The sequence below is a fragment of the Scyliorhinus torazame genome, chromosome 7 (genome assembly GCF_047496885.1).
Source record: "Scyliorhinus torazame isolate Kashiwa2021f chromosome 7, sScyTor2.1, whole genome shotgun sequence".
Taxonomy (NCBI): Eukaryota; Metazoa; Chordata; class Chondrichthyes; order Carcharhiniformes; family Scyliorhinidae; genus Scyliorhinus; species Scyliorhinus torazame.
The window spans coordinates 15629655-15652422 of record NC_092713.1 but is presented as its reverse complement, the minus strand read 5'-3'; the positions used below and the strand labels follow the sequence as shown (position 1 = coordinate 15652422).

General features: G+C 47.0%; 1 long non-coding RNA gene across 1 annotated transcript; it reads right to left on the bottom strand.

Moving 5' to 3' along the window:
* Nucleotides 1-8710: 8710 nt before the first annotated feature.
* On the bottom strand, nt 8711-22391 carry LOC140426054 (uncharacterized). The gene is made up of 3 exons (XR_011948114.1): nt 22259-22391; nt 15774-15877; nt 8711-14073 (listed from the first exon to the last, which is right to left on the bottom strand). It is a non-coding gene; the product is annotated as an uncharacterized lncRNA (long non-coding RNA).
* Between the last annotated feature and the right edge of the window lie 377 nt (nt 22392-22768).

The window sequence follows — 22768 nt, the reverse complement described above, 5'->3', positions numbered from 1 at the left end:
CCTTTGTCAAGGGGATTTTCCATTGAGTGCATCCCTCGTCGCCGGGACCAGAATTTCCCGCTGGCGCAAACAGCTGGTAAATTCCGCCCTTAGTCTCAGTTGATTAGTATTACGGGTGGTTTGACCTTGACAACCTGCCACACATGACGAGGAACACAGTCATCATCAAGCTCAACAGACGCTTCGCCACACACGGAATCCTCAGAGATTCATCACTGACAACGCTCGCCAATTCGTCTCCAATCAATTCAGCAACTTTGCGCACAGTTGGGACTCTGAGCAGATCACAACCAGCCCCCTAAATCCACACTGAAACGGTTTTGATTGAACAGGCAGTTTGATCAACCTATCACCTTCTGGACAAATGTGCCGGGAATCATTCGGATTACTGTGCTGCATTCCTCAGCCAGCTAAATCTACCACGACAGGGCCTGCCCTCATCAGCACGACGACTCTTTTCCAGGTTTACCGGGACCAGATTCCTATTGCTAAGGCGCTGCTGCATCCCGAACCTGAAAACACCATGGATGATTCCCTCCTGCAAGGCAGATTGGGAAACAAAACACGCTATGATTGAAGTGCCCACAGACCCCGGTTCTTTAACAGGACCGTGTTTGTCTCCTTATCAAAGGAAAGATATACTGGCATTGGAGGCAGTCCAGAGAAGGTCCACTAGGTTGACCCTGGGTATGGGAGAATTTTCTTATGAGGCGAGGTTGAGTAGATTGGGCCTGTACTCATTGGAGTTTAGAAAAATGAGAGGTGACCTTATTAAGATGTATAAGATTCTCAGGGGGCTTGGCAGGGTCGATGCTGAGAGGTTGTTTCCTATCATGGGAGTCTAGGACCAGAGGGCATAATCTCAAAGTAAGGAGTCGCCCATTTAAGACAGAGATGAGGAGGTATTTCTTCTATCAGTGGGTAGTAAATCTGTGGAATTCCTTGCCACAGAGGGTTCTAGAGCTTGGATCAATAAGCATGTTCAAGGCTGAGACAGACAGATTTTTAATCTGTAAGGGAGCCAAAGGTTATGGGGATCGGGTGGAAAAGTGGAGTTGAGAATTGTCACATCGGATCAGTCATGATCTCATTGAATGGCGGAGCAGACTCGATGGGCCGAATGGCCTACTTCTGCTGCTCTGTCTTATGGTCTATGGTCTAACACTTGGTCAAATGGTCAGGATTCAGTGTGCATATGGCCATAACCAGTTAGAGGTGCAACACTGCCATGTCCTGAAACTGAGCAGTTATGTGGTAGCTTCAGATGATGCCCACTAAGTACGACATCACTGTCACCTCCTACAGGTACCGGACTAGCACCAGCACCAACAGGTGGCACAGCACATCAATCATCCAGCCTATGGCATAGGCCCCGGTGACATTATATAAATGTACAGCATGTGAAGAGTTAATGTTATGTTAAGCCGAGCCACTAGAGGGAGCTAAGGGTCAATACTATAATTTGCACTGGAGATCAGACTGGAGCTGAAGAAGATAAGGGGCGGGATTCACCCAGCCCAGGGCTGGGCCGGAGAATCCCCGCGACCGGTGCAAATCGCGCCACCCCGCCCCGACGCTGGGACTCGATTCTCCGCAATTGCCGCCGGCGCGGTTGGCATGGCGTCGGTCGGGATGGGCCGAGCGGCCGTCGTAAAAAACCCGAGTCCCATCGATGCCGTTTACACCTGTTCTCAGCTGGCGGGACCTCGGCGTTGAAGGGTCCGGGGGTGGCCTGTGGGGGGATGAAGGTGGGAGGGGGGGAGGGGGCCTCCCACCCCAGGGTGGGGCCTCTGGGGGGGGCCTCCTGGGGGTCCCACCCCGGGGGGTGCCTCCGATATGGCCTGGCCCGCGATCGGTGCCCACCGATCGGCGGGCTGGCCCCTCTGGCTGGGGGCCTCCTTTCTTCCACGCCGGCCCCTGTACCCGGCGCCATGTTGCGTTGGGGCCGACGCATTGAAGGGAGCCACTGCGCATGCGCGGATCCCTCGGCTCCCAGTTCACGACAGGACCAGCAGCTGGAGTGGGGTGAACCGTGTCGTGTTGGGTGTTCCGATACACAAACGAACCAACACGGTTGTAGATGGTACAACTCTGTTTTATTATTCTGTACAATAATAACTATTAACTTCTGGCTGTGGTTCGTACTTTACCAGCTAACCTGTGGACCCGGCCCTAGCACTATCTTAGTGAGGCACTCAGCACATGGTGTATGTCTGAGTGGCACGCTGTGAGCTCTGTGCTCTGAGCTATTTCCTGGTGGAATGAGCGGGAACTATGGTGTTCCCTGTTTTATAGTGCGTGTGCTCTCACTGGTGATTGGCTGCGATGTTGTGTGTGTGTTGGTTGGCCCAACTACCTGTCCATCAGTGTGTGTGGGTGTTTGCATCATGATATGTTAATGTGGATATCATGACATCCCCCCTTTTCACAAGGATATGTGCCTACATGGTAATAAATATTGGTGTGTACTGAGTGCATCTGAGTATGTGTGTGCAATATTTACAACATGTACATGAGGCTAAACTATATACATAGGAAGGTGTCAGGTGCAACAGAGCCACAGAATTCTGAATTCTCCCTCTGTGTACCCGAACAGGCGCCGGAATGTGGCGACTAAGGGATTTTCACAGTAACTTCATTGCAGTGTTAAAGGGCAGCACAGTAGCACAAGTGGATAGCACTGTGGCTTCACAGCGCCAGGGTCCCAGGTTCGATTGCCCGCTGGGTCACTGTCTGTGCGGAGTCTGCACGTTCTCCCCGTGTCTGCGTGGGTTTCCTCCGGGTGCTCCGGTTTCCTCCCACAGTCCAAAGACGTGCAGGTTAGGCGGATTGGCCGTGATAAATTGCACTTAGTGACCAAAGAGGTTTGGAGGTGTTATTGGGTTAGGGGGATAGGGTGGAAGTGAGGGCTTAAGTGGGTCGGTGCAGACTCAATGGGCTGAATGGCCTCCTTCTGCACTGTAAATTATATGATTCTATGAATATTCTTCAAAATACTGATAAATCCTTCACTAAAACCACATATTCTGCACTTGTTATTTCTTCAAGTTAATGTTTCTTTCTGAACTTAAATTTGCCTTGGGTTAAAAATTCCACCTCGAGCCACCTGGGAGACACTCCTCCACAACCCCAGACGGGAGGATCAGGGAATTGTTTTCTGGCATTCCAGTCCCCCCCCCCCCCCCCCCCCCCCCCTCATTTGGGCTTGTCAGTGGTGTTTGGCGTGTTAGGTATCAATGCCTGAAGGTGAATAATTTATTTTTAATAAAGCCCAAAGCTTGACCTTGCCAGCAATGTCAATAAGCTTGACTTCAATGCGGGGAAATGCTTGAGAGAATTACAGGGGATGCAGTTAATGGTCAGTTAGTAGAAATGCAGGTTGTCGTGCACAGCTATCTTTGCTCTAGGCATGAGAAATTACAACCCCACAGAGTGGTTTCTTTGAGAATGGTTAGACAGCGAGCAAATGTCTCCACAGGCAGAGAGTATGCAATGGCGTGGCAGAAAAGATGACTGGTGCAGACATGAGATGATGGGATTGATGATTTAAATTCAATTAATTAATACGTCTGGAATAAAGAGCTAGTCTAAGTTGAGCATGAAACTACCAGGTTAAATCCCATCTGGTTCACTGTAGCCTTTCAGGAATTAAATCTGCCCTTCTTACCTGGCCTAGATGTGCCTTCAGGCCCACAGCAATGTGGTTGACTCTTCACTGCCCTCGTAAATGTCCTGGCATGCCACACAGTCAGATAAAACTACTTCAGAAAATTCAAATAAGAGAATTGGATGGACCATCAGGCATTGATTTCGACACCTAAAGCAACAAAATCACACCACGCCCAGAGGACCCCACAAAGACCCTCCTCACGAGCATCTGCACACTCGTGCCGCAATTGGGGTAGCTATTCCACAGACTAGTCAAGCAACAGTCTGACTTGGTCTTCGGCACTGAATCATATCTTACAGCCTGGAAGACTCTTCATCAGAGCTCCGACAGAGAGTCTTCTTTTATTCGTCCATGGGTGTGGGCATCGCTGCTTGGGCCACCATTTGTCGAGGGCATTGCTACGGATGTGGAGTCACATGTAGGCCAGACCAGGTAAGGACGACAGATTTCCTTCCCTAAAGGATATTAATGAACCAGATCTGTTTTCACAACAATCAACAATGAGTTCATGGTCACCTTTTTTAGATTTTTAATTCCAGATTTTTATTGAATTCAAATTTCACCATCTGCCTTGGCGGGATTCGAACTCAGGTCCCCAGAGCATGACTCTGGGTCTCTGGATTACTAGTCAAGTGACGATACCACTACGCCACTGTCTCCCCTTGGGCATATATCTGAAGGGTAATTTCAGTGGAAAATTACAAAGGCAAAATAAAGGAAATATCATGGGTGGCATGGTGGCACAGTGGTTAGCACTGCTGCCTCACAGCACCAGGGACCCAGTTTCAATTCCAACTTTAGATGACTGCGTGGAGTTTGCACGTCCTCCATGGGTCTGCGTGGGTTTGCTCCCACAGTCCAAAGCTGCAGGTTAGATGGATTGGCCATAATAAATTACCCCTCAGTGTCTAAAGATGTGCAGGTTAGGTGGATTGGCCATGCTAAATTGCCCTTTAGTGTCCACCGGTTAGCTGGGGTTACCGGGTTAGAGGGTTAGGGCAGAGAAGTTGGTGCTCTTTCGGAGGTGCAAGCTTGATAGACCAAATGACCTCCTTCTGTCAGTCGCCATCAACTGGCGCATTTTCCATGGCAATAACTCTGCCAATCAGAGTCTACTTGCCAACCAATCAGCATTCACACAGCATAAGTTGTTGTTTTTCCTCTGACACTGGGTGTTCTTGCAGAGTGTCCTGCCGGGTGCAAGAAGAAAAACTTATTTTTTCAGCAAGGCGCCACGAACTAGCATAAATTACTGTGATCAGGCCTGCAGTGTACCTTAGGCCTGCTTCAGTTGCGTTGGTTGGGACTTATGCAATCAGCATCAACATTTCTAATCTTGGATGAGCGCAGAATCGCTGCCTAGCTTCGAGGCATAATAATGTACTTCTCATTGGGTGAGCACAAAATGTTTCTGTGAAATTGGAATTTTCCAAGGCGCCAAAATCTGTGACGAATGGGGTGGTAAATGAACCACTTTAATTAAAAGAGCATGAGGCACCTAAAGAACCAACTGGATTTAAACAGCATGCAGAAGATAAATTGGAGTAAAACTCAACGGATTTAAATCTTTTCAATTATGCTATTTCACAGATTTGTTTTAGGGTTCCTGCTATTTATTTTCCACTTCTATGCAAAGTGTTATACGTATCATTTGTTACGTCTAAATTAATGAATGTCCTTTATGTATCAAGATTGCATTTAGTATCATACCTCTTTGTGCATGATATAAAATTAATAACCCAAATGCATAATATCAGAGTTTACATTGAACTGCAAATGCTGAAATTTTTATAGGCTGTGTCTGAGCAATGTATGATTTATTAATACTTTGTAATCTGTGTTTGTAGACTATTTATTTGACAGCATTAAAGAACTGTATCAAAGGAATTATGGACTCGGGAGGTAAGAAACGTGGCTACGAATGGGTTGAGTGATTTGGAAGAAAAGATCTAATAAAACTGAGATGGACAGGCACAATTGGCGCAGAATGATCGAAAAATCATCTAACAAGCGTGCACTGGAACAGACTAGGAAAAGGCAGCACGAGCAAAGTAAAAGACCAAATTAGATGCGGAGTTTTCACACAATAATTAACGTGGAAATGGGGGAAGGGCGAGGCGGGGAGGGGAGGTGAATGGGCAATAGATTTATTCAGGATAGAATGGGATAAGATGCCCATCTAACTTTCCTCTTGGAATTGCATAGAATTAGACTGAATGAACAGCACAGAAATAGCCCATTCAGCCCATCTGGTGCTTTTGTTACACACAAGCCTCCATACTGTACTTTATCCTACCCCCATCCTTGTTTTTATCAATACATTTCTCCCTCAAGTAGTTTCCGTTCAATGGCCTTGACCTGTCCATGTGGTGGCAAGTTCCACATTTCTCTCTATTCCTTGGGTGAAGAGGTTCCTCATAAGGATAAGAATTAGGAGCGTAGGATATTCAAGCCACTTGGGTCGGCACCACCATTCAATAAGATCATGGCTGATCGGATCTGATCGAGATGTTTCCAAACCCCCCATTTCCCAACAGCCCTTGATTCTCCTCTGGATCAGAAATCTAACTTCACCTTGAACATATTAAATTATCCAATCTCCACTTCCCTCTGTTAAAGAGAATTCCTTTTTATTTCAGTCTCAAATTTCAGCATTTCCAATTCAATGTAAAAAATTTTACACTGTGCCCCTGGTTCGACATTGCCCCACGAGGGCAAAGCTCCTCTCAGTCCCTATCCTGTTAGATCCTGTCAGAACTGTATATGTTTCAAAAGGATCATCTCTCATTTTTCTGAACTCCATTGAGCATGTTTCTCCTCAACTCCCCACTGTATCTATTAGTGACTATCAGAATATGATCCCTCTAGATTTTGTACACATACGCACAAGTGGAAATATCTTTGGTAGTTGAATCCTATCGAACCACTTCATAATTTCAAAGACCTCTATGAGACTTCCCCTTTTCTCTTGCCACCAGTTGCAAAGAAGTGAATATAGGTAAATTCTTGTGATAAAGAAAGGAAGGTAATAGTAAAGAACCTCTGTTGATCTTTAGTTCAAGTGAATAAGTGGACTGTAAGCTGATGAAGCAAGAGGCCTTATCAGGAATTCTGACCTGTTAGTCATGATTGACTATGATATTTCTGGTGAGTGTGAGCTCCCTTTTAGGAACTCTTTAGCTCATGGAAGGTGCTGTCTGACAATATAATAATAATCACTTATTGTCACAAGTAGGCTTCAATGAAGTTACTGTGAAAAGCCCCTAGTCACCACACTCCGGCGCCTGTTCGGGGAGGCCGGTACAGGGATTCAACCCACGCTGCTGGCGTTGTTCTGCATTACAAGCCAACTGTTTAGCCCACTGTGCTGCCAAAGTTTCTGTGGTGACTACTGAAGAGGATTCATCCTTGCCACCAAAGCCCCTCCCCCACCCCAACCGTTGGTCCTGACAAAGAAACTCTGCCGCCACCATAGAATCCAACCCATTGTTTCAGGTAGAGTTTGGGGGAGACCAGAACTAGGGCATACAGTTTGAGAAAAAAAGGTTTCCCTTCTAAGGTGGGGATGAGGGGAGTTTTTCCTCCTAGGGGATCGTTAGTCCGTGGAATCCAGGGTGGAATGGTGGCACAGTGGGTAGCACAGCTGCCTCACAGCGCCAGAGGTGTGGGTTTGATTCCGGCCTTGGGTTGTGGTGATATGCCTATGGGCTATATCATAGATGGATGGTGTGCGACCTCCAACCAGCAGGTGGAGGTGCAGACACACCATGCCGTCTCTAGACCAAGGTCATGTGACCAGTGACTTCCATATAAGGGGGGGGGGGAGGGACATCTTCAGCCATCTTCAGAAGAAATTTGAGAGGGTAATAAGATGTACAAATGAATGGTCAGTGCTCGGTGCCGATTCCAGAAGACCAGTTAGCAGACTCCATGATGATGTGCTCCCTATCAGATTGCAATCTTACCACACAAGACTCAATAAAAGATTCTGGTTTGGACAAGTTGAAGTGTTTGGCAGATTCCTTCAAAGGTGTAAAGGACCAAACACAACATGGGTGACTGTCCATATGGAGTTTGCACGTTCCCCCTGTGTCTGTGTGGGTTTCCTCCGTGTGCCCGGTTTCCTCCCACAGTCCAAAAATGCGCAGGTTATATGCACATATATTATCTGTATCTGGTACCTTGTGGCTTCTCTACTCGTGACTGTCAACTGTGTGTTTAATGTCAGAGCCATTTTGTGATCTGGGTGCGTTGACATTAGGAGCTGGATTTTCTGTTGTTTAAAGTCTATTCATAATCAAAGGGGGGATTTCCTCAATATTCCTGGGTTGGATCTGACCCCAGATCACTGATGTCTCTTGTCTCACCATTGTTCAGCTTGACAGAACATATGAAGCAGGATTCTGCAGCAGATGCATACCAATTGGTCATGAGTGTGGCTATTCCATGACCATTCCATGGTCCCCAACCGCATTCACGACTCCCACATGCCAGTCTACATGTGGATTTGGATAATATCTCGACTTGAGTTGACAAGTGCCAGTTAACAAGTGATCGACCACATGAAGTGTCAGACAGTAACAATCTCCAACAGGAAAAGGCACCATCTCATCCCATGTCACATTTGACCCCAAGAAGGGTTTCCAATCATCTATTCGCACCATCATGAACTGCAGTCGTCCAAGAAAGTGGTTCTCCATCACCTTGTCAAAGGCAAATAGGGATGGGCAGTAAGTATTCTGCTAGCCAGGGACATCCACATCCCGTGAACACATTAAATTTAAAAAAAATCTATTTCATACAATTGCCCCACTTTGCACCTGCGCTGATGAAACAGGAATTCATGCCTTTGTTAGATTTACACTTGAACATTCCAATATACTCTAGGTTGGTCGCCCACATTCTATCTTCCATAAACTTAAGGTCATCCGTAACTCTGCTGCCCGCGTCTTAACTCTCACCAAGTCTCATTTCCCCCATCACTGGCCTACATTGGCCTCCCAATCAAGCGACGTCTTGATTCTGAAACTTTAAACAAAGTTTAATATAATTGCATCATATTTATAGCTTGCTTATAAGTTGCTGTTGAAGATAATAATGATCGTGTTAAACAATAGAACAACTGATTGTGGGCAACAGCAGCAGGAGTCACAAGAATTTATTATCCAAATAAGATATAGTTGATGTATTAAAGAACAGAAAAGTGAAACAGGGTCGGTAACAATTTAGCAAAACCGAGAGATGATTTTCCCGTGTTAGCATTCAAAATTGAAAACTGTAGAAGTTCACGATCGAACCAATTGGATGCAGGAGCCCCGAGATCTCAGACAAGTGGCTGTCTTAAACCAATTTAAATCAAATAATTGGGTATCTCCTCAACCAGAAGCTCCCAATAGCCACGACGAGACCTATTGGTCCCTCACTGATCTCAGAATCTTTAACTGCCTGTTTTCCATGGGATATCTCTGAACAGGGATTGGTCATTCAGCATAACCTGGAAAAGTACGAAAGCCCTGCTTGGTATTTTGTGCAACTACTTAAATTCCAGGAGCCTTAACTGAGGACTGGGAATGAGATTCCGATATTCAAGAAAACAGATTCAGCCATAAATTGTGGAATTATAGAGCGGTTAGTTTAACATTGATCGAGCAGGAAATGCTTGAGACCATTTTACAAGGTGTAATCAATTTTGATCTAAAGTGTATAGAAGCTATAAGGATTAGGCAGCCTGGTTTAAGAAGCAATATGTCACGCCTCACAAAACCACAAGAGTCTTTTGACAATGTCACTGAATTAGTAGACAAGGATCATCTAGAGGATATAATCTCCAACAGTTTGAGAAAGTTCTGCATGTCCGCCTCTTAACAAAGAACCAGTCTAATGGAATTAATGGCAAATTAGCTGTCTGAAAATTGGCTTCACAGTGGAATAGAGAAGTTAAGGATGAAAAGGAAAAGGCTATGCGGTGTAGTAATTAGTGGAGTTCCACAGCACTTGTCTGCTCTTCAGAGCATTTACAAGATACGAGTGAGGGTATTCCTCTCAGAGGGTAATCCAATTATATGAAGGTTTGGAGAGCATTCATCATCTTCCAAGTGCCAGACTCCAGATGTCATCCACAAATGAGCAATCTTACAGTGAAATAACACGAGCTATCGTGCTGCTTTTCCCCGAGCCTGGTCTCTCCTCGAGGAGAAGGGTAAGCATCCGGCAAACTGGAAAACATTCCAACCTCGACAATTATTCTCTAACTGACCCTGGGAGCTATTTGTGCTGCTTCTCCATGGCGAATGACATGAGTGACCTTAAAGGGACAGGCCACATAAACAGCTAAACATCGCATCTGCAGTACCATTGGCCAATGCCAAGGTGGATCAGATAACCTCTTTTAAAAGATTTTTATTTAAAAAAAAAATTCAGAGTACCCAATTCATTTTCTTTTCCAATTAAGGGGCAATTTAGCGTGTTCAATCCACCTAACTTGCACATCTTTTGGGTTGTGAGGGCGAGACCCACGCAAACACGGGGAGAATGTGCAAACTCCACACGGACAGTGACCCTGAGCCGGGATCGAACCTGGGACCTCGGTGCCGTGAGGCAGCAGGGCTAACCCACTGCACCACCGTGCTGCCCCCTCTTTTAAAAAATTGACTGATGGCTCAGAAAGAGGTCGAAGGTTCGAAGAACAAGCCTAGATAAAAGTGAAAATAATAACTAAAGTCCTGGAGATACTGAGCTGGCCTTTTTCTGCATTACAAGTCAGCTGTTTAGCCCACTGTGCTAAACCAGCCCCATATATGACTCCTTTAATCCTACACAGTTGCCATGGAGTTGGACCACTTTTAAAGGACTCATGATTCACCACCCTCAGAGATGCCCTGAAACTGGATGAGAGACCTTTTGAAAGTTAACTTCTAAAAGTCTTAACCCTGCCCACCCGACTCTGCGACTTTTTTCAGTGCTCAGCAAAGGTTTATACCAACAAAAAGGAAGGACGGTAGAAAGAGGGAAAATAGACCGTGGATATCTAAGGAAATAAGGGAGAGTATCAAATTTAAGGAAAAAGCATACAAAGTGCCAAAGATCAGTGGGAGACAAGAGGACTGGGAAATCTTTAGGGGGCAACAGAAAGCTGCTAAAAAAGCTATAAAGAAGAGTAGATAGATTATGAAAGTAAACTTTTTCAGAATATAAAAACAAATAGTAAAAGTTCCTACAAATATATAAAACAAAAAAGAGTGGCCAAGGTAAATATTGGTCCTTTAGAGGCTGAGAAGGGAGATTTAATAATGGGAGATGAGGAAATGGTTGAGGAACTGAGCAGGTTTTTTGGGTCGGTCTTCACAGTGGAAGACACAAATAACATGCCAGTGACTGATGGAAATGAGGCTATGATAGGTGAGGACCTTGAGATGATTGTTATCACCAAGGAGGTAGTGATGGGCAAGCTAATGGGGCTAAAGGTAGACAAGTCTCCTGGTCCTGATGGAATGCATCCCAGAGTGCTAAAAGAGATGGCTAGGGAAATGCACTAATGATAATTTACTAAAATTCACTAGACTCTGGGGTGGTCCCGGTGGATTGGAAATTAGCAAACATGACACCACTGTTTAAAAAAGGAGATAGGCAGAAAGCGGGTAATTATAGGCCAGTGAGCTTAACTTCGGTAGTAGGGAAGATGCTGGAATCTATCATCAAGGAAGAAATAGCGAGGCATCTGGATGGAAATTGCCCCATTGGGCAGACGCAGCATGGGTTCATAAAGGGCAGGTCGTGCCTAACTAATTTAGTAGAATTTTTTGAGGACATTACCAGTGCGGGAGATAATGAGGAGCCAATGGATGTGGTATATCTGGATTTCCAGAAAGCCTTTGACAAGGTGCCACACAAAAGGTTGCTGCATAAGATAAAGATGCATGGCGTTAAGGGGAAAGTAGTAGCATGGATAGAGGATTGGTTAATTAATAGAAAGCAAAGAGTAGTGATTAATGGGTGATCCTCTGGTTGGCAATCAGTAGTTAGTGGTGTCCCTCAGGGATCAGTGTTGGGCCCACAATTGTTCACAATTTGGAGTTGGGGACCAAGGGCAATGTGTCCAAGTTTGCAGACGACACTAAGATGAGTGGTAAAGCAAAAAGTGCAGAGGATACTGGAAGTCTGCAGAGGGATTTGGATAGGTTAAGTGAATGGGCTAGGGTCTGGCAGGTGGAATACAATGTTGACAAATGTGAGGTTATCCATTTTGGTAGGAATAACAGAAAAGGAATTATTATTTAAATGATAAAATATTAAAACATGCTGCTGTGCAGAGAGACCTGGGTGTGCTAGTGCATGAGTTGCAAAAAGTTGGTTTACAGGTGCAACAGGTGATTAAGAAGGCAAATGGAATTTTGTCCTCCATTGCTAGAGGGCTGGAGTTTTAGACTAGGGAGGTTATGCTGCAATTGTATAAGGTGTTAGTGAGGCCACACCTGGAGTATTGTGTTCAGTTTTGGTCTCCTTACCTGAGAAAGGATGTACTGCGCTGGGGAGTATGCAGAGGAGATTCACGAGGTTAACCCCAGAATTGAAGGGGTTGGATTACGAGGAGAGGTTGAGTAGACTGGGACTGTACTCGTTGGAATTTAGAAGGATGCGGGGGGGATCTTGTAGAAACATATAAAATTATGAAGGGAATAGATAGGATAGATGCGGGCAGATTGTTTCCACTGGCGGGTGAAGCAGAACTAGGGGGCATCGCCTCAAAATAATGGGAAGTAGATTTAGAATTGAGTTTAAGAGGAACTTCTTCACCCAAAGGGTTGTGAATCTATGGAGTTTCTTGCCCAGTGAAGCAGTTGAGGCTCCTTCATTAAATGTATTTAAGATAAAGATAGATAGTTTTTTGAAGAATAAAGGGATTAAGGGTTATGGTGTTCGGGCCAGAAAGTGGAGCTGAGTCCACAAAAGATCAGCAATGAATGGCAGAGCAGGCTCGAGGGGCCAGATGGCCTACTCCTGCTCCTAGTTCTTATGCTCTTATGTTCTCTGACAGGCTATGTCCCTTCAACAACTCTCCCATGGCTCCTCATACCTCCATGCCAAGCTATGGCTGTATTGTAACACACGCATTCACCCACTATACACTCTGTATAAAACCAATGAACCCTGTACTGACAATAGGTTGTATTAAAAACAATTAAAAAATACAATCATTCATTCATAACTTTTCACTTCATGAGAATGCTCCTTTCGTTATTGCACAACAAAATGTAAGTAACCATTGTACAAATGATTGAACAGATCAATGACCCAGAGCTGTCAGTCAAGTAATGTTTTCCCAGGAGTGCATCAGTTTCAATATTTTAATGAATGATTAGGTACTCAGCCAAGCCTCAACCTGCATTAATGGCTGAGGGCCCAAGTATCCATTAGGCTGTTGAAACAGCTAAGCCCCAGGAAAAACATTGCTTGATTGACAGCCCTTGCTCACTTATCCATTCTGTCAATTGCAACACTGTTTATTTATAAATGATAAAGATTTTCCAAGTACTTGCAGTTTTAGCTATCAATACTTTAAAGGATGATTGCATTTCTACTGGACGACAGCGGAAGGAGTTTTGTTTAAGAACATGGAAAGTTATTAATGAATTCCTGTTTTATTTTATTGAGAGTACCCAATTATTTTTTTCCAATTAAGGGGCAATTTAGCATGGCCAATCCACCTACCCTGCACATCTTTGGGGTTGTGGATTTAGACCCACACAGACACAGGGAGAATGTGCAAACTCCACATGGACTATGATCCAGAGCTGGGATTGAACCCGGGTCCTTGGTGCAGTGAGGGGCATTTACTTTTATTAAAGCTCTTTTTTTAACTAATCATATCTGTTATGTTCTGTGCTGTGGCCATAGTATAGATGCGCACTGAACATCTAGTTCTTTGACTGGTAGGATAGCTTATTAACGAACCGAACACATGGAAAGATAACTAACGGACTATGATACAAATGGTAACGAATAAATGAATTCAGCAAATTCTCCTGGAGCTACGTCTAGTGCAACTATCCAGTGTGGGATGCTGTCATCACTCCCTCATGGCCATGCCTCTGTCTTTGTAGCTCCAGCAGCTCTGGAAGACCGTATCCAGGGGCACATCACCAGCTTTGGTTTGGCAGAGTCCTGGGCATCGCTCCGAATGTCGGATCCCTGGGACATCACTTCCTCTGCCTGCTGTAAGATGCTCACCGGTCAGTGACCCAGAAGTCTGCCTATCGAGGTGTGAGTGTCTGCACTGGAGGAGGGTGCAGGTGACAGCTGTGACGCCTCCTCAATGCTGGTCTCCGGGTTGGCTCCCTTGTAGCTGCTCGGGTCTGTGGTCCCCAGTGGGTTTAAGGATGGTCCGGGCTGTCCGACTGATTGACCTGCAAGGGAAGTGAGATGGCATTAGCGCATCAGAGGGGTAGCCTAATAATGGGAGAACGTTAACTCGTGTGAGGCTTGCACTATGGCTGCGTGTATTCCCCCGCCTTGCCCTCTGCAGAGGTGAACTCCTGCTCCTTGCCGGTCAGCTCAAGGGCTCTCCCCTGAAAGAGTGTTAGGTTTGTCAGCTCAGCCATGACTCTGGCAGGCTGTGCCCGCTCACACCCATGGTGCTTGTTTAACCTGGGAAGAGTGCAGGTGGGAGTCCTGCCAGGCCAGATGGTGATGAAGTCTGGGGTGAGAGTGAGCAGGGATGCGAGCAGCAGATTATCGACTGTGGGGGAAAACCATGGGGAGTGGGGGGGGGGGGGGGGGGGGTGCCAGGTTAAGTGTTGGGACGCTGTGAGGTGGCTGGGAGAGAGATCACCATGGAGCTGTGATGGGTGTGCGAAGGGGTGCAACTGGAGACATGATCGGGCAGACTTACCCTGGCTGCACAAAGAAGGCCATTCGTCTTCTTCCGGCACTATAGCCCCATCGTCTTATGGAGTGAGCTGGTGCTCACTGCCGTGGCCACTGCCTCCTAGGCAGGGTTGGTGACCTCGCTTGAAGAACATCAGGCCCATTGCGGGTACAGGATGTCATGCCTCTGCTCGACACCATCCAGAGTTTGATGAGGGGCTCCCTCCGTGAAACGTGGGGCGCTGTCTCCCTCGCAGCTATTCCCCACCCCCACCCCGACTGCACTTGGGAGGCGTTTAGAATGAACGCCCCAATAACTACAGAGATCCGGTTTTCCCGGGGTGAGCGAATCATAGACAAGCTGTCACGAGCACGCCCTGAATCACACGGGAAAATAAAATTGTCAAAGTGGCTGAATATACGACGGGTTTTCCAGCCGGTACTGATCGGATTCTCCCCGGCTTTCCGACACTTGGGAAAACTCTGGGAAGATTCTGCCCACTATCTCGGTTACTGGGGGAGAGATTTGATGTACACTTTAACATCCTGAGATATTTACTTTCTGTTTGCTTGCCTTGAGCTTATATCCTCTGAAGTGAGAGTGGTTGATGGGTAAATTGGCTGTGCCTCATTCCATGAACCGTCACTTTAAAAAGTCTGCATTTCTGGTATGGATATCTAAATAATTAACAACTATGCCACATTTCTAGATTTTCTCTCCCCTCTTTCTCATCCTCTTCTTTGTTTTCCTTCCTTTAAGGTAAAAAAAAACTGGAGTGATAATCGACTTACAGAGGACATTCAGCGCGACTCTTGTAGTGCTCTTAGTTTTTTGTGTTGTACTTTATTCTTTAGGGTTTTGGCAAAGGTGGTATCATGACCGGTACAGGCTTGGAGGGCCGAAGGGCCTGTTCCCGAGCTGTATTGTTCTTTGTTCACGTTGGAGTTTTTGTTCCACACAAGCCAGTACCCTCTCCTCTACATCTCAGCCTATTGGAATATCTTTCTGTCCCTTTCTTGCTCATCTGCCTCACTAACCTGGCCCTTAAAGTTCCCCCCGTTATTCACCTAATGGCTCCACGTTGCAAGGAGTTCCAATCTACCACTTCAAACATTCTTCTGATGGCACGCAGCTTTGCCGATCAGCTAAACCGCAGGTATTTCCTCCATCCAGAAGCTGGGTTAAAAGTGGACAGTCAGCCTTTGGGCTGCACAAAGCGAGGAAAATGAGGCTCCCCACCTGCGGAGCCTGCGTTCGGTTTGTAGAATCAAAACGCACTCTTTTCCCACTCGTGGCGAATCATCTTGTAACCCATCCTCCGTTTTGGCACCACAACTTTGAATCTAAACCATGAACCCAAAATAGCAGTCAGTGCAAGACACAATTTAAAACTCGACGAACATCAAATTGTAATTAGCTTGGCACAGCAACACCTGCATAATCAGGCGATTGCTCTCTCAAGTCAGCAGCTACTTTGGTCGACAAAATGTATTTATGCAAACCTGCTGCTCGACAAGGCATGTGTTACCTAATGTGTGGCTTTGATGTGCATTTTGGAACTCAGTTAACTTAAAGTGAAAGCATTTTGATTCATGAATTAGACAGGAAAGAGTACCCCTGCTATTCAGGGGCATCAGTAGTCATTGATGTTTACCTCATGATCCTAATTCGATTTCATACATATTTTTCACTCTTTCATGGTCTGTGAGCATCGCTGGGAAGATGTTTGTTGCCCATCGCTAATTACCTTTGAACTGAGTAGCTTGTTAGGCCTTTAGAGGGGGAAGATAAGGGTCAATAACATTTAACCTTTGCAGCCTCCTCCTGCCGAGACGCCACTTATCCCGCTGAACATGAATGAAGGGTGGAGTCCTCCATTTTTGTTTCTAAATGCACTGACGGGCGGTTTTGACAGCGCCGTTCCCGCTGGCCTGACTGCTGCGGCCTTGGGCCCAATACCGTGCCTGGAGCCTCATATATTATGAATGAGCGAGAATCTCTCCGAATCAGCTGGCAGGTTCGGCACGGTGGCACGGTGGTTAGCACTGCTGCCTCACAGCGCCAGGGATCCAAGGCTCGATTCCGGCCTCGGGTGACTGTCCTTGTTTGCACATTCTGCCTGCGTCTGCGTGGGTTTCCTCCCACAGTCCAAAGAAAGATGCGCAAGTTAGGTAGGCTGGCCTTGCTAAGTTGCCTCTTAGTGTCCAAAGGTTCTGTGGGGTTACGGGAATCGGGGGTGGATTGGACCCAGGTCGGATGCTGTTTCGGAGGGTCAGTGCAGGCGAGATGGGTTAAATGGCCTCCCTCTGCACTGTCGACCATGAAGGATGTCTGGAACCTCAGGGCACAAGGAGATGCACCAGGATGGTGCCGAGGCTGGGGCGTTTCAGCTGTGAGAGAGGCTGGTTACGCTGGGGTTGTTTTCCTTAGAGCAGAGAAGGCAGAGGAGGGACCTGATGAAGATGTACAAATTCTGAAGGACATGGATAGGATAGATAGGATAAAATGTTTCCCCTTAGTAGAGGGGTCAATAAGCAGGAGGCATAAATTTAAGGGAAGGGGCAGGCGATTCGGTTGGTGGAATTGTGGATAGCGATGAGGACTGTCAGAGGATACAGCAGGATTTGGATCGTTTGGAGACTTGGGCGGAGAGATGGCAGATAGAGTTTAATCCGGACAACTGTGACATCATGCATTTTGAAAGGTCTAATACAGGTAGGGAATATACAGTGAATTGTAGAACCCTCAAGAGTATTGACAGTCAGAGAGATCTTGGTGTACAGTCCACAGATCACTGAAAGGGGCAACACAGGTGGAGAAGGTAGTCAAGAAGGCATACGGCGTGCTTGCCTTCATTGGCCGAGGCATTGAGTATAAGAATTGGCAAGTCATGTTGCAGCTGTATAGAACCTTAGTTAGGCCACACTTGGGGTATAGTGTTCAATTCTGGTCGCCACACTACCAGAAGGATGTGGAGGCTTTAGAGAGGGTGCAGAAGAGATTTACCAGCATGTTGCCTGGTATGGAGGGCATTAGCTATGTGGAGCGGTTGAATAAACTCGGTTTGTTCTCACTGGAACGACGGAGGTTGAGGGGCGACATGATAGAGGTCTACAAAATTATGAGGGGCATAGACAGAGTGGATAGTCAGAGGCTTTTTCCCCAGGGTAGAGGGGTCAATTACGAGGGGACAATGGTTTAAGGTGCGAGGGGTAAGGTTTAGAGGAAATGTACGAGGCAAGGTTTTTACACAGAGTAGTGGGTGCTTGGAACTCGCTGCCGGAGGAGGTGGTGGAAGCAGGGACGATAGTGACATTTAAGGGGCATCTTGACAAATACATGAATAGGATGGGAATAGAGGGATACGGACCCAGGAAGTGTAGAAGATATTAGTTTCGACCTGCAGCATGGTCGGCACGGGCTTGGAGGGCCGAAGGGCCTGGACTTTTCTTTGTTCTTTATTTTGAACAGATTTGTGAATCTGGGACTGACTGCTTGAAAGAGTGGTAGAGGCGGGATCGCTCACAAAATTTCAGAAGCATTTAGATGAGCATTTGAAACGCCAGTGGCAGACACCGGACCAAGTGCTGGGAAATGGCACTAGAACCGATAGGTGTTTGAAAGCTGGCACAGGCATGATGGGCTGAAGAACCCCTTTCTGTGCTGTAAAACCCCATATTCAGCACCATTCGCAGCTCCCCAGATACCGAAGATGTCCATCTCCAAATGCGGCAAGGCCTGGACAGAATCCAATTTAAATCAAAATACTGCCGGATGCTGCAAATCTGAAATAAAACCAGAAAATGCTGGATAAACCCAGCAGCATCTGAGGAGAGAGAAACAGAGTTAACGTTTCGAGTTTAAATGACCCCTCTACACCACAGGGACTGCAGCAGTTCAAGAAAGCCGCTCATCACCAGCTTTTCAAGGGTAATTAGGGATGGGGAAATAATTCCTGATCCAGCCAGTCATGCCCACATCCCGTGAAATGAATTTAAAAAGTAACATCCTTGCAGACGTTCGGGATCCAGTTATTATTGTGGTGGACATTCCCACCTCCCCCCCCCCCCCCCCCCCCCCCCCCCGGGCCCTTCACCTGAAAGGCGCCCAAACCCCACTTGACCCACTCCCCAGCTCGTCTGTAGTCTGCGCACAGGCGGGCCCCTTTAACCTCTTTTGTTTTTGTGCACTGTTGTCAGGGTGTAGCTTACCTTCGCTCAATCTTCCTCCTGCCTTCCATTGTTCCTCATCCTCACCCACGTCTATGCACCTCTGCCTGCCATCGTGCCCCCTCACCCTTAGACTCCCCGCCGCCCTTGCACAGCCCCTTTCCACATTGCCCCCCCTATCTTCATCAACACTACACCTCAGTTTGCACCCCACACTCCCCCCCCCAGTTGAACTTAGATCTATTGCAAAGGAAGGTCTGTGAGTCCCACAGCACAGTGCTGTCCACATAGACCAACTTGGCACAGAGCTGAAGAACTCCAGCTTCACAGCTCCAGCGTCCCAGGTTCACTGTCTATGCGGAGTCTGCACGTTCTCCCCGTGTCTGCGTGGGTTTCCTCCGGGTGCTCCGCTTTCCTCCCACAGTCCAAAGATGTGCAGGTTAGGTGGATTGGCTGTGATAAATTGCCCTTAGTGTCCAAAATTGCCCTTAGTGTTGGATGGGGTTACTGGGTTATGGGGATAGGGTGGAGGTGTTGACCTTGGGTAGGGTGCTCATTCCAAGAGCCGGTGCAGACTCGATGGGCTGAATGGCCTCCTTCTGCACTGTAAATTCTATGATAACACAGACCAGTGTGCTCCAGTAAAGTTCAATGCAACGGCATGGGCAACATGGGAGAACGGATCCGTCTTTAACCCAGGAATCTCAAACTGTTTTGATGCCTGCGAGTTCGGCGACCGGCTGGTGAATCCAAATTGATGACAGAATCAGGGGCGGCACCGCTTTCGCGATGCTCCACCCCACTCCAAAACGGCATACTCGCCATGAAGCACATCCCCAGAATCAGAGAATCCAGCCCCAGCATTTCGGTTCCTGCTGGATTCTCCACTCCTCAGATAGGTCGGAAGCAACGTTTCCCCTTAGTGGAGGGGTCAATCACCAGGGAGCATTAGATTAAGGTAAGGGACAGGATATTTGGAACGGATTTGAGGAAAAACCTTTTCACCAAGCGGCCCGTCATCATACCCGCCATAGGCGGGATGGGAGAATTCCGTACAGTGTCTGTGGACCAACTGCAAATAGCAAGCTAATAATAATAATCACTTATTGTCACAAGTCGGCTTCAATGAAGTTACTGTGAAAAGCCCCTAGTCGCCACTTTCAGGCGCCTGTTCAGGGAGGCCGGGACAGGAATTGAACCCACGCTGCTGGCATTGTTCTGCATTACAAGCCAGCTGTTTAGCCCACTGTGCTAACAACAAGCTGTTGATTCAGTGGTCTGAAAAGAATGATGTAAAGGTATGTTAAAAGTGCTGTGCATGACATGTTTAAGTAACAGGTTGTAAAATTCTCTCTTTTCCAATTTGACTTGTTAGGTCACCTCGAGTTGTTAACCAGTGGCCATATGGCTGTTGTTGTTGGAAATCCCCGTAACCTTGTTTTTTACTCGTTCATGGGGCATCACTGGCTGGACCAGCATTTATTGCCCATCCCTCAGGGCAATTAAGAGTCAACCACATTGCTGTGGGTCTGGAATCACATGTAGGCCAGACCGGGTGAAGATTGCGGATTTCCTTCCCGAAAGGGCATCAATTGACAATGATTTCATTGTCTTCCCAGCAGTGTTGCCTCACTGCACCTGTATGGAGTTTGCACATTCTCCTTGGAGTTTCCTCCAGGTGCCCCGGTTTCCTCCCACGTTCAAAGGTGTGCTGGTTAGGTGGATTGGGTGGGGTGCTCTTTCTGGGGGTAGGTGCAGACTCGATGGGCCGAATAGCCCTCTTCTACTTTCCACATTTGTACTGAACCCACATTTCACCATCTGCCGTGGTGGGATTCGAACCTGGGACCCCAGAGCATTACCCTGGGTCTCTGGATTACTATTCCAGCAACTAATCACTGCACCACTGCCTCACTTGAAATGAGTAATATCGCAGGATATCCACTGGTGCACATTGCACACCGGTTTCCCATTGCATTTTACACAGTCAGTGAAGTCTTCAACTGGATTAAACAGCAGCAATTTGCCTTTCCGTGCAGCCTTCAATGTAACAAAACATCCCAGGATGCGAATCATCGAGTCACATAAGGAGAGGTGACTGATTATATTGGTCAAAGAGGAAGGCTTTACGCAGGACCTTAAGGGCGGAAGGCAGCGAGAGAGAGCGGATAAGTTTAGGGAAGGAATACCAGAGCTTATGCTCCAAGCAGCTGAAGGAACAGCCGACAATGATGGGGGCAATTCAAATTGGAGGCCGAGAGGAGATTTTATGGAGGTGTTAAAAATCATGAGGGGTCTGGACAGATTGAAAGTGACAAAATGTTTGCAGTCAGGAGAGGATAGAGAGCAAGAGGGCACAGATTTAAAGTATTTGGCAAAAGAAGCAAAAGTGGACACGTGGGAATTCCTTTTCACCCAGTGAGCGGGTGGGGTCTGGAAAGCACGGCCTGAGAGCGTGGTGGAGGCAGAAGTCAATTTAGCCATTTAAGAGGGAAATGGATTATTGTTTGTAAAGGAAGAATGTGCAGGGTCACAGGAAGAAAGCGGGGGGGGGGGGGGCGGCAGGGGGCGCACTAAATGAATTACTAATTTGGAGGGCTGGTGCAGAGACAATGGGCCGAAAAGCCTCCTCCTGTACTGTAACAATTCCATGATTCAATCAGATTGCCCCTTACAGTGCTGGAGGAGCGACCGAGATTTTCTAGTTTCAGATTCCACGCAACAATCCACAAGTATCTGCAGTACCCGACTGTCGAGTTGTGGCCTGATGGGTCCACATATAAATCTCAATAATCAATCATTTTGCCCTCTAATCTGCGAGTTACAGATCTTACAATGCATTAAAATATGTAGTGATTGCTTGTCTGCTGCAATGATGGCATATTAACTTTGTGAGTCTCCAGTGAATTTAGTGCTTCTTCAAATTTCATTTTATTGAAAGCCTGTATAACATTAAGTGATGCATATAAAAAAAAATCCTAGGTGGTAGCGAAGTTGTCTTTTAATTCCAGGGATCTGCTGTGAATTATAAGCCACCCTAAGGTTGGTTTACAACAAGAAAACACTCCGATTAAATTGCAGCCGGATACTCACGCACGTTCAACCATGTGCACTTGTATTAAACAGGAAGTTCTTCAAACTAAGCATGGGGGAAGGCATCTGCTTGCCGGATACCCTGAGAAATGTGTAACATGAGGCTGTGGCAGGTAAAGCACAGGAGCTTTCTTGTTCTATTACTTGGATCGTTGCGCGTCGGGAACGCACTGCATGTTTGAAAGATCCCAGGTGACTTTGAAAATCACAAATAGAATGCAGAAAATGCAAGTCCGTTAACATTTGAAAAAATGGATCAGGTGCAGGTCCTTTGAGACGACATCTCAGCCTTATGCATATGGATTTAGACCAATGATATATTGTAATTCAGGCACGGATGTGTTGTTGAGCACAGACACCGATAGCATGACAACTACTCCGGTTATATAATAAAAACAAAATATTGCAGATGCCGGAAATTTGAACTAACAGCTACTCCGGTTATAATTAGCAAGAACTTACCTGGAAATCATAGGAGGTTGCAACAGAGGAGGCCATTTGGCCTACTGACCCTGGGGGCTATCTCTTTCAAACAGGGGCGTCATTCTCCGACCCCCCGCCGGGTCGGAGAATGGCCGTTGGCCGCCGTGAATCCCGCCCCCGCCGAAGTCTCCGAAGGGAGAAAAGTCGGCGGGGCGTTAATGGCGCCGCTGCCGCGGAGAATGTCACGGGTCTGCGCAAGGCAGCCGATTTTCGGCCTGCCGATATTCTCCCTTCCGGATGGGCCGAAGTCCCGTCGACGTGATGACCGTTCACGTCGACGTGAATCAAACCTCCTTTTCATCGGCGTGACCCGGTGCTCTAGGCTCACGCCGACCAGCGTGGAGGTGAGTGACGGCCTGGGGGGTTGGCTCTGGGCAGGCGATGGCGTGGCCGCAGTCTGAATGCGTGAGGAGAGGTGTGTCTCGGGTTGTGTGTGTGTGTGTGCAGCGGGGGGGGGGGGGGGGTGGTTAGAGTAGGCTGGGCTCCGGG